Source organism: Triticum aestivum, chromosome 2D (assembly GCF_018294505.1).
Source record: "Triticum aestivum cultivar Chinese Spring chromosome 2D, IWGSC CS RefSeq v2.1, whole genome shotgun sequence".
Classification (NCBI taxonomy): domain Eukaryota; kingdom Viridiplantae; phylum Streptophyta; class Magnoliopsida; order Poales; family Poaceae; genus Triticum; species Triticum aestivum.
Genome location: NC_057799.1, coordinates 69,257,037 through 69,274,747, shown reverse-complemented (window position 1 = coordinate 69,274,747; position 17,711 = coordinate 69,257,037). Strand labels below are relative to the sequence as shown.

At 45.4% G+C, this 17,711-nt stretch overlaps 1 pseudogene; it reads left to right on the top strand.

The window, feature by feature from the left end:
- LOC123048752 (ankyrin-1-like) overlaps positions 1-5,346 on the top strand; it is a 32,979-nt pseudogene extending 27,633 nt beyond the window's left edge.
- The last annotated feature ends 12,365 nt before the right edge of the window (positions 5,347-17,711 follow it).

Here is a 17,711-nt window from a genome sequence, read left to right as displayed (position 1 = left end):
TCGTGAAAATTAGCCAATGCCTCTCGCTGCGAAGCTGCAAAGTTGGGAGGCCTTGAAGTCAACATTGTCGCATCGATTGTCCCATAGGTCAATCAGCAGCAATTCTTCTATGGAAAGATGCAGAAGGCATCGCAAGCTTTTCCAGATGTTGCAAAGGGCAGCAGCATGAAAAGTACCTTTGACTGCAAGTTTGGATTTCATCCAGCCCAGCAGGAAGAGTGCCTTTGACTGACAAGGAGCCTATCCAGCTTCACGAGCACAGTGATGTCCGCAACCGCCAAGAGAGAAAAAAAACATAAATTCAAAATATTTTCAATGCTACCAACATTGTACAAACTTGGTCTTCAACGGGAATAGCAGGATCACTAGTAACCTGTGGCCACTAGGCCGTTAATGGGAGAAGCCCTGATCTGTAACTTTCTAAACTAGTTTCATCCATTCATGCTTTGCTGATTTTTGGCTTGTTGTGAAAAACTTCTCTTCCAGGAAATTGTGAAATAGTAGAATTGCTACTTTCAAGGGGAACCGATGTGGATGTTTTCGATTCTAAACACAGGACCCGTTGCATGCCGCCACTAATCTTGGTGAAGTTGGCCCGATGAAGGTTTTGTTGGAGCACCATGCAGATGTAAGACACCAGTTTTTCTACTTCTCTTTTTCGTTAAGAAAAAGAAAAAACCCTGTTTTATTTAAGGGCCTTTATCTCCCATTTCGGGCTACCATTCACTGGAATAGAGAAATCACTTTTGCTCGATCTAAATCAAAAGAATTACGGTGGTACATCGTAAAACCATGTATTCAACATTTGACCAAAGTACTTCTCTTTAAGTGAAACATGCTCACATTTCCGCAGGTGTTGTAAATTTTATGTCTAATTTCTATAAAGAAATCCATGTGTTTCCATGAGAAATATCAATATATGTAAATATATAATGGCCTCATGTTATTTCTCTATTGTACCTTTGTTTTTCAAGTATAAGAAAATGATTTTTTTTTTCACTTTCCATAGCCTAATAAGGTTTTGAACCTTCATAGTACCCCACTGAGTATGGCCATACAGAGAGAATCGTTGGAATGCGTTAAGCTACTCATTGAGGTCAGTAAATTTTCTTCTTATTAAGATTCTTAAAGAGCAATCTGTAGATGCTGCTCACTTAATTTTTGGGTGGATGTGTCTTCTGCGGATGACATCAAGCACCTACTCAAATGATCAGATAGTAATTTTATTTACACAGGCTGGTGCTGATGTGAATAAGACTGACTATATCGGTGTTACTCAATTGATGGTGGCAGCGAACAACGGCTTACCTGATATCATGAGGTGCTTACTAGATGCTGGTGCTAACCCCAACATTGGAGATTCAGTGAGTCTTGCCGTTTCCTCTTTTCTGTTCTTATCATGTACTCCCTCCGTTCACAACTCAAATATAAGATGTTCTAACTTCTTTGTGAATCGAATGTATACAGACACGTTTTAGTGTGTTTGTTCACTCATTTCAGTCCGTATATAGCCCATATTGAAATATCGAAAACATCTTATATATTTGTGAACGGAGGGAGTACCTTTCATGCATATATACTCTCCATTGATGGTTAGATGCATGAGGGAATATATTGATTTAGTAAAGCTTTGATACATGGTTGTACAGAGAACACAGAAAATTTATTCTACCAGCATGCTTTACTGTTTGTTATTATGAGTGAGTACATCAACACTAGAAAAGGTATGACACCGTTTACTGAGGACTTCTGCTGCGGCAGCACTTCTAGGTGTCGAGCATTCTAACAACTGACCATTGAAGACTAACATTGCTCTTTTTTCTGCTTGTTTTCAATTTTTAGGGGGAACTCCTAGTAATCATCATCGTATACTATATTGTAGATGTCAATCCATTTCCGGAGTAAAAATGTAAAATTGAGCATGTTTCATATTTTGTTTGTTGTCTCTGAACTGTGGATATAGAAAATCTCTAGCTTGTTCATAGACAGGTTGAAACAAACACATGATGCTAACTTTCGCAAAGACTTCTATGTTCCTTCCATATATATACTATTGTATCAATGGCACCTCGTCCTGTTGTACTTTGACAATTTGATCCAATATAAGCTCTTTGGATATTATTTTTTCATGACTTTACTTAGAGAGTGGTTCTTTTACACCCACTCTCGGTGCACCCACGCAAGAAAACATATCAAAACATTTCGAAAAAATCTGAAACTTCGTGGAAATGATCATCAACAAATGTATGGGGGCTTGCAAAATTTGGTGGTCAAATAACATTCGAGGAGCTCTCTACAAAAAAGACAAAATCACTGAAAATTAGTCAAAATGTACGTGCACTGTTTGAGCAGATTTTGCAATTTTGTCTTTTTTGTAGAGCGCTTCTCGAATGTTATTTGACCACCAAACTTTGCAAGCCCTCATAATATTTGTTGATGATCATTTCCACGAAGTTTCAGATGTTTTCTAAATGTTTTGATATGTTTTCTTGCATGGGTGCACCGTGGGTGCACCGAAAGTGGGTGTAGCCACTACTTTCCCCTTTACTTAAGCTTTATTATCCTGATTGAGTAGAGAAAGATGGACGAGGCTGTTCTTTCTGTCCATGCATTCTGATTCTCTGCAATGCCTATATAGCCATTTGGTTTTTCAAAACATTAAATTCCAAATTAACTACTAGGGTCTGAATTATCTGCAAGCACAACTGACATATATATATATATATACACACACACCAAATCTAGTCTCCCAATCTCTTTCTCAAAATGTTCGCCATTTTGTATTATTAATTTATTGTGAATCAACTATCGTTAATTTCACTCCTGCAGTTCGGTACAACTCCAATTGAAATTGCTGCCCTAAAGGCAGAAGGAATATGGTTGAAATGTTATTTCCTTTAACTTCTCTGATTTCAACATTGCCGGATTGGAGTATTGATGGTATCATGTCACATGTGAAATCTTTTGGTTTGAATCCAAGGGTATGTATTTCCTACTATGCACAATCGCAGTTCCATAATATATCATTTACCATTAATAGCTGTCATCAAATTCTTGTACAGTTCTGACTATGCTTGCTGATGATATTCATATATAATAACAGAAAATGTTATGCACATGTTATGAAGCCATTGCTAACTTCTAAATGCAACTTCTTGTCTCTGTTTTTTGTACATATTTTTCTGACGAAAAATATTTTGAGATCAGGATAAAAATAAGTGTGAAAAGAGAAGAGCTGAGCTGAAATTACAAGCTACAGAGGCTTTTAATAGGAAGGAATATCTGATAGCAGGAGAACTATATACTTGTGTAAGTCACTCAGCTGCATCGTGATTGCTTTTAGGCTGTTAGAACTTAGAATTGCTGAACTTAAAGCTGGCTGCAACACCATAGCTCTGTTAACACCTTACAGAAGTTGCTTTTGATGCTACCTTAATTTGGTATTTATTTTAATGAGAGTTTCTTACTCCATATTCATTGAGCTTGGAAAAACTGTTATGTACAGATAAGCAAAAGCAAAATGCAAAAAACATAGAAAAATTACAGAACAAAAGACAGCAGAGATTTTTATGTCAAAACTTTGGTGGTACTTGTGATTTGTGACCAAGTTTTCCTGCACTGTTTATGGTGGGAAGTTAGGTTAGCTAGATTGGCTAGGCCTTCTTCTTCTCTCTGAATGTTCTTTTAATGTCGCGCTTTCTCCTTAATATGTGAAGTTTTCGGTATTTAGTTTGGGCTCACCTTTTCTTAAATACAAATGTTGCAAAATCAATTAAGTTAGAACATACTCCCTCCGTCCCAAAATAAGTGACTCAACTTTGTACTAACTTTAGTGGGACGGAGGGAGTACATTTTAAATTTGAACTAAAACATTCAGATGTTTTCTCTCTCCGAGTTTGTAGCTAGCAATGCTGAGTAGTTTAAATCTCGTGGGTAATTTTTTTTTAATATTGGTGTATGCATCACTACCATGTTACATCAACCACCTCTGCGGTTGGTATGCAGGCAATGAAATTTGAGCCTAGTCCAAAAGATCTTGCAATCCTGCTAGCAAATAGGAGCTTCTGCTTGTTGCGCCTGGGAAGAGGAAAAGATGCTCTCTCTGATGCTGATGCGTGCACAATGGTTAGACCTCGTTGGCCGAAAGGCTACTACCGAAAAGGCGCGGCTTTAATGTTGCAGGAGGTAACAAAAATTAGGAACATAATAGTAACACCCAATCTTTCATAGCCATGGTCGGAATTGATCAGCTGCTTGGTGTCTATTTACAGGACTATGAAAAGGCATCCGAGGCTTTTGAAGATGGCTTGAAGCTGGATCCTACAAATGCTGATATAGCAAATGCTTTAAGGTAACCGTTCCATATTTTCATTTTGCGTAGTATTATGCGGTAGTGGTCGGCAGTGTCTTCCGTAACTAATTCGGCCATTAGATCTGGATGACCGAATTTGTTTCGGCCAATGAATCCTGGTAAAAAACCTGAAAAGACAGCATTGACAGAATTTGCGAGTTCTGAATGTTGATCGTTGATCATGATCGTAATTTGCTATTGCTTATGAGTTATCATGCTTATTGTTGTTGTGTTTCTTGCTGTCATTTGGCGTGAATCTATGCAGTGTAATACTGTCGAAATGCCTACAGAAATGGTACTGTAGTAAAAATTTGTACTGAAATCCCATCCAAATTTGCTGCTGTCTGCCACTTTCATATTGTTCGGTCACGACAGGAAAACTGACAGATTTTCCGGGTAACAGAATTACCGGTCACTCAAATATGACCAAAGGCAGTTAGTTTGTTCATCTAATCTGGATGGCCGAGTTATAAAAAGATCGAAATAATAATACTGGATTTTCTGTCATGACCGAATGTCCAGCCCTTTATACTACACGCAGTCCTGCCTGCTTGATTGGTTTGAGAATCACGTGGATTCAGTCCCCTTTTTTAAAAAAAAACTTGGATTCAGTCATTTTTGCGTCTATCGGAATTCAGAGTTACAATTGCGGCTGTCTTTCTGAAAACTCGAGATACATCTACATAGGGAAGAGGATCCAATTATCCTGTTGCTATGTCCATGCTTTTGTTATACTATTTGCTCTCTGGGAAGCGTAGTAGTGCAGAAATCTCACGCATCAAAATGTTGTTGTTGTTGCAGGGAAGCCCGGGAGGCACTGAAGAACAACGGCTGTGCTGAAAAGTGACGAGGGCTTCGTTCTTATGCAGTCTGTCGTGCCTGCAGAAGTTCAGGACCTGTTTTGAACTAGCTTTTGTATGGTCTTGGCGTTCGGTAATGTCCGAAAATTCAGTCTTTTCATTTCGGTCTTTTATATGATTCGGCCATAGATTTGACGCCCGGGTTGTCTCTGTCATTTTCAATGACTGATAATTCGGGTTCCCGGAAATTCCGTCGGTTTTTCACTCAGGAACGAACAGTATGACAGCAGCAGTCAGCAGCAAATTTAAATTCGGACTGTATTTCAGAAATTCTGGCTAGCATTTCGCTAGGCGTCTCGACAGTATTACGTTGCATATATTCACGTCAAATGGCAGCAAGAAATACAGCAGCATTTATTTAAGCATATATTCAACATTCAGGGCAAACAAAAATCAGCCAATTCGGTTAACGGAATCTGGCCATCCGTTTACTGCCCATCCCTGTACAGCTCCGCGTATGCCAGTTATTGCCTTTGTATGTTCAGCTGTCGCAAGAATTGAAACTTCATGTGCTTTTTGTAGGCCTTCCGTGTAGTAAACACGCTTGTCGTTGTCGGTGAGTAGTCAAACCATAGGTACAGCTATATATTCTGATGATACTAGTACTCTGTACCCTCCTTCTATCTATATAGGACCTAATGCGTTTTTTCAAGGCTTAACTTTGACCACATGTTAGAACAATAATATATGACATGCGACTTACACAAAGCATTGTGTCAAATTCGTATGCGAAAAGAGCTTTCAATGATATAATTTTCACATTATGCATGTCATATATTATTAATCTTGTCAATAGTCAAAGGCCGTCTTGAAAAATGCATTAGGCCCTGTATAGATGAAAGGATGGAATATGTGTGGACGACCTCGTATGCAATGCGTTGGTTTCGCATGGTTTAATTTAACCATGCTATAAGACCCTGGTTCGTCAGTTAAAAAAACCGGGTTCTTAGCAAACACGGCACAAGCATCGCATGAATCTTTGCTGGACCTTGTGGCTCTGATGGTTGCTCTATATATAAAGCGGGACGAACGTCTTTTTTTAGCACTGCACAAACAGTACATATCATCGCGAGACCGGTTCGCAGCAATCTGCATCGTCCCCAGTTCAATCAAATCACGCGCCCTGTTCAGTGCCGTGCACGCACGCTCGAATCATTCTGCGTGAGGTGTGTCGTCCAGGTACGTCCACGCGCGCACGCGTCGGCCATCTCATCTCATCATCGCCTCCCCGTGCCATCGTCTACCTGCCGCCGTCGGCGTGCGACCAGGGGCGCAACGTGTGAGGAGCGGATGGATGCGTCGGGCGCGCGACCGAGAGCGGCGGCGACGCGCGCGCACGCTCGCTCGCTTGCTAGCTGCCACTGCCGTCCGCTCCATGCAACCCCGATCGATCAGCGGATGGCTGGCTCGCACCGCGTATCATGATGTCATGTGACCATTGAAAAAATTCAAAGGTAAATATTTAATTAAACCTCGAGTTATATTCCAATTTAATTAATTTTCTAGTGGAGGTACGGTCTCCACTCCGCCATACGTGTACATATTTTTTTTTTTTGCAGAAAAACTTACAATCTATTCACAACCAATCATGGCAGTACAAAAAACACAAAAGGCTATAAAAATCACAGCCAAGTAAATGGACCACTACCGACAACGACAAATACTTGAGCGAGCCGAAGACGTGTCGTCGTCATCGTCTTCCCTCATCGGAGACGGACAAATCTTATGTAGACAGACACGAAGAACCGGTGCACCAGATCAGCAACCATCGCCAAAAGAAAATCATAGATCGAAAGGATCAAACCTTGTAAACACATGAACAAAGACCGGACTCAAACAAATTCACCGAAGATCAACACCAACTGAATCTCACAAGATGCGACAAAGACACACCTCGACACACCATCCGACGATGCTAGGCACACCCCAAGGACAAGATCATAAGTGAGATACATTATTCCTACTAGGGACATGATGTAGGGCGGAACCCAAGGGGCCGATCTTTCATGTTGGAGAGGATCCCTACGAGGAACACGAAGAATGCGCGGAAGAACACGAGGGAAATCATGGGGCAAAACAAGAGAAACACTCAACCAACAAGAATAGATCACACATGCGCTAGATCGATGAACACAAAGGTGAGATACAAGATCCAAGTCCAACAAAAGACGATACAAAGGTAACCGATTCTTTTCCGTGAGGAGGTCTTGATGGGGCCACCCAAAAGGGGGTCTTGAATCCAAGGGGATCTTCTCCGTAGAGGGGCCGCGGTCACTCTCGAGGAGACGATCCGTATGGATGAGCAAAAGCTATCCTCACATATGAGCTACTACTTTGCTAACCCTAAAACGTAGGTAGGAGAAGAGTATATATAGTCTAAGTGACGAAAGGGTACACGGGCCTCGGCCCAAGTCGCTGCGCGCAGGCAGGGCCGGAAGTTCCGGGTGAGGCCGGAAGTTCCGGGCGCCGGAGGTTCCGGGGAGGGTCCGGCCTAACCAGAGAGTTGGCGCGGGTGGAGCTGGGTTGGCGTCTGGGGGCCGGAAGGTCCGGGCTGGCCGGAGGTTCCGGGGGCCGGACGGTCCGGGACGGGTTCCGGGCTAACCAGAGAGTTGGCACGCCCGGGCTGGTCGAAGATGTCGGAGGCCGGAAGCTCCGGGTCGGCCAGAGGGTCCGGGGGCCGGAAGTTCCGGGCTGTCCAGAGTGTTGATGCCTGTCTCTTCTTCTTCAGCCCTCGGCTCCGTGTCTTGAGTGTTGTACCTGATCACACATAGCATCTCGGACTTAGGCAGTAGCCATGTCTCACTTGAAGAGGAGGGAAACTCAAGTAGGAGTGATGTCACCTCGGATTGAATAGCACGAGCCCTAGCTCTTGTCATGGGTCCACTTGGAGCTTGGATAGTTGAGGTGGTGTCCATGGGGATGATCGTGGGATGCTCCGCATCATCTCCCCTCCCTTGGGAAAGATCCGACCTCGGATCGAAATCCTCATCACCATGGTATGGCGAAAGGTCCTTGATGTTGAAGATGTCGCTCACGGTGTACTTGTCGCGCGGGAGGTCGATCTTGTAAGCGTTGTTGTTGTAGCGTGCTAGCACCTTGAAGGGTCCATCGGCGCGAGGTAGGAGTTTGGACTTGCGTTCGTTTGGGAATCGTTCCTTGCGAAGGTGTAGCCACACAAGATCTCCAATGTTTAATATCATGGGTTGCTTGTTGACGTTGAGTTTGGTCGCGAGTCGTTGTACTTGGCGCTCGATGGTGTGCCTTGTATCTTCATGCATCTTCTTGAGGTGGTTGGCTCGGGCACTCACGTCCATGTTGGTGCGCTCTTGAAGAGGAAGAGGAAGAATGTCCAATGGGGACAACGGGTTGAAACCGTAGACGACCTCGGAAGGGGACTTGCCGGTAGTTGAATGTCTTGCCCGATTGTAGGCGTACTCGGCGATGGGTAGGCACTCCTCCCACTCCTTGATGTTCTTCTTGATTAGCACGTGGAGAAGAGTGGATAGCGTGCGGTTCGTCACCTCCGTTTGGCCGTCGGTTTGTGGATGGTATGCCGTGGAGAAGAGTAGCTTGATTCCGAGCGTGGCGCATAAGGTCTTCCAAAAGTAACTCAAGAACTTGACGTCGCGGTCCGAGACAATCGTCTTTGGCACTCCATGAAGTCGCAAGATTTCCCTACAAAAGTGATTGGCAACATGTGAAGGATCGTCTATCTTGTTGCAAGGAATGAAATGTGTCATTTTTGAAAATGGGTCCACAACAACAAAGACTGAATCCTTGCCATTTCTAGTTCTAGGCAAACTGTCGTGGAATTGTCATGGCAGATGTCCTTAGCGTGAGGACTTAATCGTGAGGCCAGCGCATCTATGTAGTAGCTTGAGAGGGGTTGATTGGGATGAGAGACGCAGGGCGGATCAACGCACAAGACAAGGGTTTAGACAGCTTCGGGCCCCGGGAAACATCATCCGGTAACATCCCTACATGCTGTTTGAGGCTAGGTCTCATTATGATCATGGGAGAGATGCCGGGAACCGGCTCTCGGTGTCTAGCCCTAGAGATTGTTTCTTGTCGCTTGTCCCTCTTTGGGGTGCCCTGCCCCTCCTTATATAAGTTAGAGGGGTGGGTTACATGTGGAGTCCTAGTAGGACTAGGACCAGTCTATCTTCTCTTACAAGTTAATTACAAGTCCGGGTCTTGCTTCCTCGTAAAGGAAATATTCGTCATCCCTTTCTTCTTAAGCCGGCCCATCATAAACGTGAGCCGGCCTTCTGGGCCTTGGGCCTTGTCTTCTATCTGACCCGCCGTCGGGGCCATCCATGAGTCGTCTGGTTCATCAATCGTCTGACAGTGAGCCGCCAGATCCGTGAGTTGCCAGTCCTCCGGCGGGTCACGGTGAAGCGCCAAGTCCGGCCGGGTCATACTTCCGGCCGGGTCATACCGCGGGGTATATCCCCGACATTAGCCCCCAGTTTAATTTGGATTTATCCATGTTAAACTAATCTGCAATATAAACACAAGAACAAATTTGACAGGTTGTGTTCCGGGTTAAATATTCTTTGTAAGCCGGCACCTGATCATCCTTGAGTCCTTGACATTTTCTCCTGGAATATCCGGGTCAATAGGCCAGCTTCATAACCCATTTGCTGATATTGTCTCTTGTAAATAAAGAATCCATTTGACTTGGCCTTCAATGCTCTGACTTGACAAAAATATTAGTCTCTGAAATACTCAACTGATATCCAGCCGGCTTGAAGATGTAAAACTTGTCGGTTTATGATTACCACCATTGTCGGGTTATAAAAGCTGATAATTCCGGGTCATGATTGTTGCCAACGCCGGTTCATGATTATTGATGATGCCTGTAGCCCCCAAGTCTTGAGTAGAACAAAGTGATGGCTTAAAACTTGCTTCAATATAAATGCTGCCCCTTTGAAGAAATCCATATTGTTCATCTCAGTCACTAGTAACAACTGAATACTCCATATTATGTAGCCCCCAAGTGCCGGGTTGTCATGCTTGCAGCAACCTGGGACTTGTAATTTCCTTATGCTCATATAAACTTCAACCAGCGTAGCCCCCAAGGGCCGGGTCATTATGCAATAATGAGCAGGGACTTTGTAAATATGATCATGTAAACTTGACCAGCAACGTGTAGCCCCCAAGGGCCGGGTCAGTAAGATATTATTGAGTTGGGACTTTTCATTGAAAATAATATCATATGATGTAACCCCCATCCTGGGGCTTGAACCCACGTCCACAAGGTTAAGAGCTTTGTGTTTTACCAACTGAGCAGTGGATCCTTCAATATAATGAAATAAGGCTTGTGTACCTTGAATTTTAACAGGAGCAATTGGTAGCCCCCAAGGGCCGGCTCATTTAGAATGTGATGAGTCGGGTCTTCAATAAGTTGAGCAAAAAATGACTTTGCATTAGCCTCCAAGTGTCGTGGTACATGCTGGCAGTGACATGGGACTTGCATATTCAATGTAATATCAATTTGGATAATGTAGCCCCCAAGTGCCGGGTTGTCATGCTTGCAGCAACCCGGGACTATTCCTTCCATTGTAGAATAAATCATATCCATTGATAAAATAATAGCCATTGCGCCAAAGCGACTTTGAATACCTCATCTGTTGATAAGTAAATCCGGAATTTAAATATCCGGCGGCTCTTGGCCGATGGCGATTTAATACGCCTCCATTGTAAGTCGGAATTTTTATAACCTGGCGGCTTATAACCTTTGAGAAAATCCAGAGCGGATAATCATCTTAAAGCATCAATTTTTATGATGAGCTTGAACTTAAGCATTTATATAAGTCATAGTTCTGCAAATCCTGCAGAGTTTAAACAACATATGCCCTGGCGACTTAACATCAAAAGCCAGGGCGGGAAACAACCCAAACATAATATAGTCTTTATGCACACAAGTAGATCACAAGATCCCTTGGCGGTTTACCGCAGGGCGGGTCATAATATCTCACATATAACCACTGTGATATTTAATTTTCACTTCCGGTTTATGTGACCTGTGCAGTAAGGGCGATAACCCAATCCTTAGAAGCCAATGCTTCCACATAGATGATGATTGTCATAAGCTGGTGATTTATCATCGAAAATCAAGCCGGGTTAAATAGAAACCACTCATATACACTTCAGATATGATCAAAAGAACTTCAAATAAAATCCAAAAACTTGTTTGCAAAAAGAGACTTCAAATTTTTTTGAGTCTTCTGATTCGAATACGACCAGAAAACCGTCCCAAAGGGGTTAAGCTAAGATTCGAATACGATCATATAGCCCCCAGTGGCTTTGGCGTTGCCGATCAAGAGGGTACCGACAGCTATGTTCTCTTTGGTTCGAATACGACCTATGTTTGAACAGGAAGCCCCCAAATGACCTTGAGAGTTGTTTAACGACGCTGATTCGAATACGATCCACGTCGGTTCCCAAAAAGGGTTCAGCTGTGATTCGAATACGATCAAGAAGCCCCCTAGTGAGCTCGGCAGTGTGCCGATCAAGAGGGTACCGACAGCTATGTTCTCTTTGGTTCGAATACGACCTATGTTTGAACAGGAAGCCCCCTAGTGATCATGAGAATATTTAACGACTCTGATTCGAATACGATCAGGGTCACACCCAAAGGGTTAAGCTAAATTCGAATACGATCAGCTCCCAATGGTCATTAAAGCAGGGTACCTATATTTGGGTTGTGCTTTGTAACAGACTCTCTTTGGTCCCCTTGATTTTTCCTTGAACCGGATTTTGAACCGGATTTGAGAGCTTCGAAACTTTGTGGCAGATAACTTTCCCTTGAACCGGATTTTAAACCGGATATTTTAAGAGCTTCAGTGCTTTGTGGGAGATGTCAAGTCTCTTGAGCCGGATCTAAACCGGAATCCTTCTTTTTAAACCGGAAATTTTCTGACGGCCTTTTAAACTTTTTACCAATATGGCGGTAGCCTCCGGGACCGGGTTATTTTTCCCTCCAATGACCCGGAGTTCTTGAATGCATTGAAACCGACCAATGCTGCCGAGTCATATCATTGTAGCCCCTGAGTCTAAAGACGACTCGAGGAGTTGGCTTTGAGATTCTCATAGCATAAGGTGTATATCATTGGTGTTGATAGCGCGATGTGAATCCACAGAAAGTTGAGGTGACTGCGGCGGGTTATAAATGACCCCGTATGAGCCGTGTCAGCAACCCGGCCAATGGCTCCCTCCAACTGGATGTTTTGAAGTTAACCAAACTGTAGTGGCGGCGACTTGTGTGCATGCCCATTGAACCGTCCAGTGCCGACGGCGGCCGCTAACACATGACAATTTTCCTCCAAGCTGTTGGAAGAAAACCGGGCTTCCCAAGTAGTGACTTGCTCATATTCAATAATCCGCTCATGCAGACAGATGCAGTCCTGGTGTGTCGATGTAGACCAGGCCGCAATAGACGGATGGAAGAGACGACCGCCGCATCAGAGGCAGCTCAAACAGATGAACCGGCCGCGGCGCTGTAAACCGGCGCGAGCGAGTCAACCATGTTTGTTTTGACGTAGTGAACAAATGTCCTGCATCAACAATAGTACAGACCAAGGCAAAGATAAACTGCTCTTTGACAAAAATACTATGTATTAAGAACAAACTTGGATGAATATCACCTGATTCGCCCGGGCAACAGATGAGCCGGCCACGGCACTGTAATCCAATGTGGACGGGCGAGTCGGCCGCGGGGGGTGAATTGGCCGCAGGAGCAGACAGATGAATCGGCCGCGGCGATGTAAACCGGTGCGGACGAGCAAATTGTCCTCCTCGTGGTAAGCCGATGCGGATGCGTGAACCGGTTCCGAGGGCGGGCGGCCGAGTCGTTTGTGGTGCTGCAATGCAGCGCGGACGGGCGAGTCGGCCGGCGCATTGACGTAATCCGGATCATGACACGCCAGTCCGTGAAGCCGCACGGTACCGCCGAACATGCTTCCGTGGCATAACACCACTTTGTAATGAATAATTCTCCTGCATATGAAAATACCGTAAAGCAGAGTAGTTGTGCTCATTAAAGTATACTAAGAAAATGCATAGGAGAAATAACACCTGATGTGTCTAGGCCGGAAGTAATCCGCCATAAAGTTAATCACAGGTAGGTCAACCGTAGCACTGTAAACTGGTGCGGTCGAGAGAGTCAGCCGCGGCGTTGTAAGCCGGTGCGGACGAGAGAGTCGGCCGCAGCGTTGTAAGCCGGTGCGGACGGGCAAGTTGTCCTCCTTGTTGTAAGCCGGCGTGGTCGTGAGAAACGGTCGCGGCGTTGTAAGCCGGCGCGGTCGCGAGAGACGACCATGGCGTTGTAAGCCAGTGCGGGAGTCGGTTAAGTAAGCACGACCACCTATGCCAAATAATGTCGGCACGCCTCCATCTCCGTGGTATAATGCCACTTTGTAATGAAGAATTGTCTTTGACTATAGATGATCTGCACGCAGACTGCCAGCATCAACTGATACATGTACTGCGTGTTCTCTCTTTTCCTCCATACTTTTGTCTTGATATTTGGAAGGTGCTGATTTGCAGTCCTGGCTGGGCACTTAGTCAGGCCGGCCGTGTGGGTCAAGCGTGACACGGCGGCTCAGAGGCGACGGCGCAGGCCAGCTACAACAATGGACCAGCTCAAGGCACGACGATTTGGAGGTGAGTCCGCTCCGACGAGGGCGCTCCGGCGGGTTGTTGAAGTGCGGTCACGGGGCACAGCTGTTGACCGTAGTAGCAGAGGTGTGGCCGACTTACGGCCACAGCAGCGGAAACGGCGGCTTGAACACAGGTTATGGCTTAGTACGGGGCGGATGTTTGGTGCGGTCTTCACCAGATCGTTTTTCATTTGAAGTAGTGATCCGGGGAAAGTTCCAAATTTATTGAAGTGTGATACCACGTCCAAATAGTACCCATCATCCATCAAGCTTGGAGGTGCATGCCCATCATCCATCATACTGTGGTGCATACAGACGGCTGCGTGGATTTCTTTCAATCCTTTTCGTTGTTCCGCTTATAGCAGCGGATCTGCTTCATCTTTAGATATCTATCTGAAAACAGCTTTTTCTCCGCAAGAAGAGCTGCCGAACTTAAGAAGGAATTTGGAACACTTGCAGACAGCATGGCTCGCCCAGCGTATGTTTATCATCCACCATGTTCTCATCAGTAGAGGCGGCTCCGCGTACTGTTGGAAGTTTTGACAAGGTCGCAGGGCGACTTGGTGACAACCGTGAGGCAGGGCCACAGCTGTGGCGTGGCCGGCTCGGAGCGGAGACCAGTAGCCACGAGGGAGGCACTCGCAGGTGCGGAGGCGGGCCGGTGCCCAGCGCGGCGGCTCAACACAGGACCACAACAGAGGCGTGTAAGACCCGGACGGCGGCTCAATGCTACGGTGAGGCCAGCTTGAAGCGGATGTGGGGTTGACGAGGCGAGGCCCGGCAGCGGAGATATGCTGGCGTGGTACGGCAGCGGAGATCCGTCAACTAGTACTCCCTCTTGCATGTATATGTATCCAGCTTGATCCATTGGAGGAAAACAAGGAGCTACGACGTCTTTAACCACGGCGCAGGATTGCTTCGCGTCGGTTTCGGTGTACCCGCCCCGTAACCCGAGTAGGAAAACTGCAAACGGAAAGTTTAATCTCGGTCTCGACGATTCTTCTGGATGGCAGCGATGGCGCGCGCAACCCTAATTTCTCAATCTTCAAACTTGCATCGCGAGCTTCTCGAACCCTAGAAGAGATCCCTCCAAGAACTCATCACCACCGTGCGCAAGCCCCACGGTGGGCGCCAACTGTCGTGGAATTGTCACGGCAGATGTCCTTAGCGTGAGGACTTAATCGTGAGGCCAGCGCATCTATGTAGTAGCTTGAGAGGGGTTGATTGGGATGAGAGACGCAGGGCGGATCAACGCACAAGACAAGGGTTTAGACAGCTTCGGGCCCCGGGAAACATCATCCGGTAACATCCCTACATGCTGTTTGAGGCTAGGTCTCATTATGATCATGGGAGAGATGCCGGGAACCGGCTCTCGGTATCTAGCCCTAGAGATTGTTTCTTGTCGCTTGTCCCTCTTTGGGGTGCCCTGCCCCTCCTTATATAAGTTAGAGGGGCGGGTTACATGTGGAGTCCTAGTAGGACTAGGACCAGTCTATCTTCTCTTACAAGTTAATTACAAGTCCGGGTCTTGCTTCCCCGTAAAGGAAATATTCGTCATCCCTTTCTTCTTAAGCCGGCCCATCATAAACGTGAGCCGGCCTTCTGGGCCTTGGGCCTTGTCTTCTATCTGACCCGCCGTCGGGGCCATTCATGAGTCGTCTGGTTCATCAATCGTCTGACAGTGAGCCACCAGACCCGTGAGTTGCCAGTCCTCCGGCGGGTCACGGTGAACCGCCAAGTCCGGCCGGGTCATACTTCCGGCCGGGTCATACCGCGGGGTATATCCCCGACACAAACCAAGCACAAAATCCATGCTAATATCTTCCCAAGGGTGATATGGAATGGGAAGTGGCATGTAAAGGCCATGAGATTGAGCTTTAGACTTAACTTTGCGACATGTAGAGCATCGGTTGGTGAAGCGGTTGACGTCGCGAAACATCTTTGGCCAAAAATAGTTCTTGGAGAGCGTCGCAAGTGTCTTGTCGCGTCCAAAATGTCCCATTAGTCCTCCTCCATGAGATTCTTGCAAAAGCAACAAACGAAGAGAAGACTCGGGGATGCAAAGTTTGTTAGCTCTCATAAGGTAACCATCTTTGATGTAATGACGTTCCCAAGATGGATGTGTCAAACACTTTGCATAAGGAATAGCAAAAGTAGGATCATGCTCATACAAGTCTTTTATATGCTCAAAGCCAATGACGTTCAATTCAAGTTGAGTAACGAGCATGCATATACGGGAAAGCCCATCCGCCACAACATTTTCCTTGCCCTTTATGTACTTGATGACATAGGGGAAAGACTCTATAAACTCACTCCATTTAGCATGACGCTTGTTCAACTTAGTTTGACCCTTAAGATACTTAAGCGTTTCATGGTCGGTATGGATGATAAATTCATGAGGGCGAAGGTAATGTTCCCATTCACGCAAAACTCGCACTAAAGCATATAGCTCTTTGTCATAGATGGGATAATTGAGTTGCGCGCCAGAAAGTTTCTCACTAAAGTATGCTATGGGGCGCTTCTCTTACGTTAACACACCTCCTATGCCATTACCACTAGCATCACAATGGATTTCAAAAGTTTTGTCAAAGTTTGGTAAAGCAAGCACGGGAGCATGAGTAAGCAAATTCTTAAGCTCATTGAAAGCAATATCTTGGGATGTTCCCCAAACAAACGGTGCATTTTTCTTACTCAAAGCATGCAAAGGTGAAGCAATGATGCTAAAATCCTTCACAAATCTACGGTAGAAACCGGCTAAACCAAGAAAACTACGCACTTGTTGCAAATTGGTTGGTTGGGGCCAAGTTTTAATAGCATTGATCTTAGATTCATCAACATGACTGTAGAAGATACTACAAAACCCAAGAAAACAAGCTTATCAACACCAAAGAGGCATTTTTCCATATTAGCATAAAGTTGCTCTTTTCGAAGAGTTTGTAGCACGGTGCGAAGGTGGGTGACATGCTCTTTGAGAGATTTGCTAAAAACAAGGATATCATCGAAGTAGACAACAACAAATTCACAATTATAAGGGCGAAACACATAATGCATGAGACGCATGAAAGTACCCGGTGCTTCCGATAAACCCATAGGCATGACTAACCACTCATACAAAACAAACTTTGTTTTGAAAGCGGTTTTCCATTCATCACCCTCTTGTATGCGTATTTGGTAGTAACCACTTTTAAGATCAATTTTAGAGAAAATAGTGGCACCGCTAAATTCATCTAGCATATTGTCAAGGCGTGGAATGGGGTACCTATAGCGAACGGTGATAGCATTGATGGGTCTACAATCGGAACACATGCGAAAGCTACCGTCTCGTTTTGGCACAAGGATGACCGGTACGGCACAAGGACTCAAACTCTCACGCACATGTCCATGGTCTATGAGATGCTTTACTTGCCTTTGTATTTCTTTGGTTTCTTCAGGGTTGACGCGGTAGGGAGCCTTGTTTGGAAGTGGCGCTCCGGGGATGAGGTCTATACGATGCTCAATGCCTCGTAGTGGAGGTAGACCCGGAGGTAGCTCATCGGGGAAAACATCTTGGAATTCCTGCAATAGAGAAGATAACACCAAAGGTAGATTGGGAGAGGTGTTAGTTTTTGGTGCCTCATCCTTGTACAAGAGGACATAGTGTAGGACGCTCAATGGGTTCTCACACACTTCTCTCATCTCTCGTTTGGTGGCAAAAAGAACTAAGTTTTTCTTGTCGCTCATCGTGGAGGCACTCAATTTTGGCTTGTGGCACTCACTCTCTTTTTGGTGGTTCGCTCTCTCACTATTCTCTCCACGATGGGTGGCTTGCTTGTTGGCGAGCACTTGGCTTGGAGACAT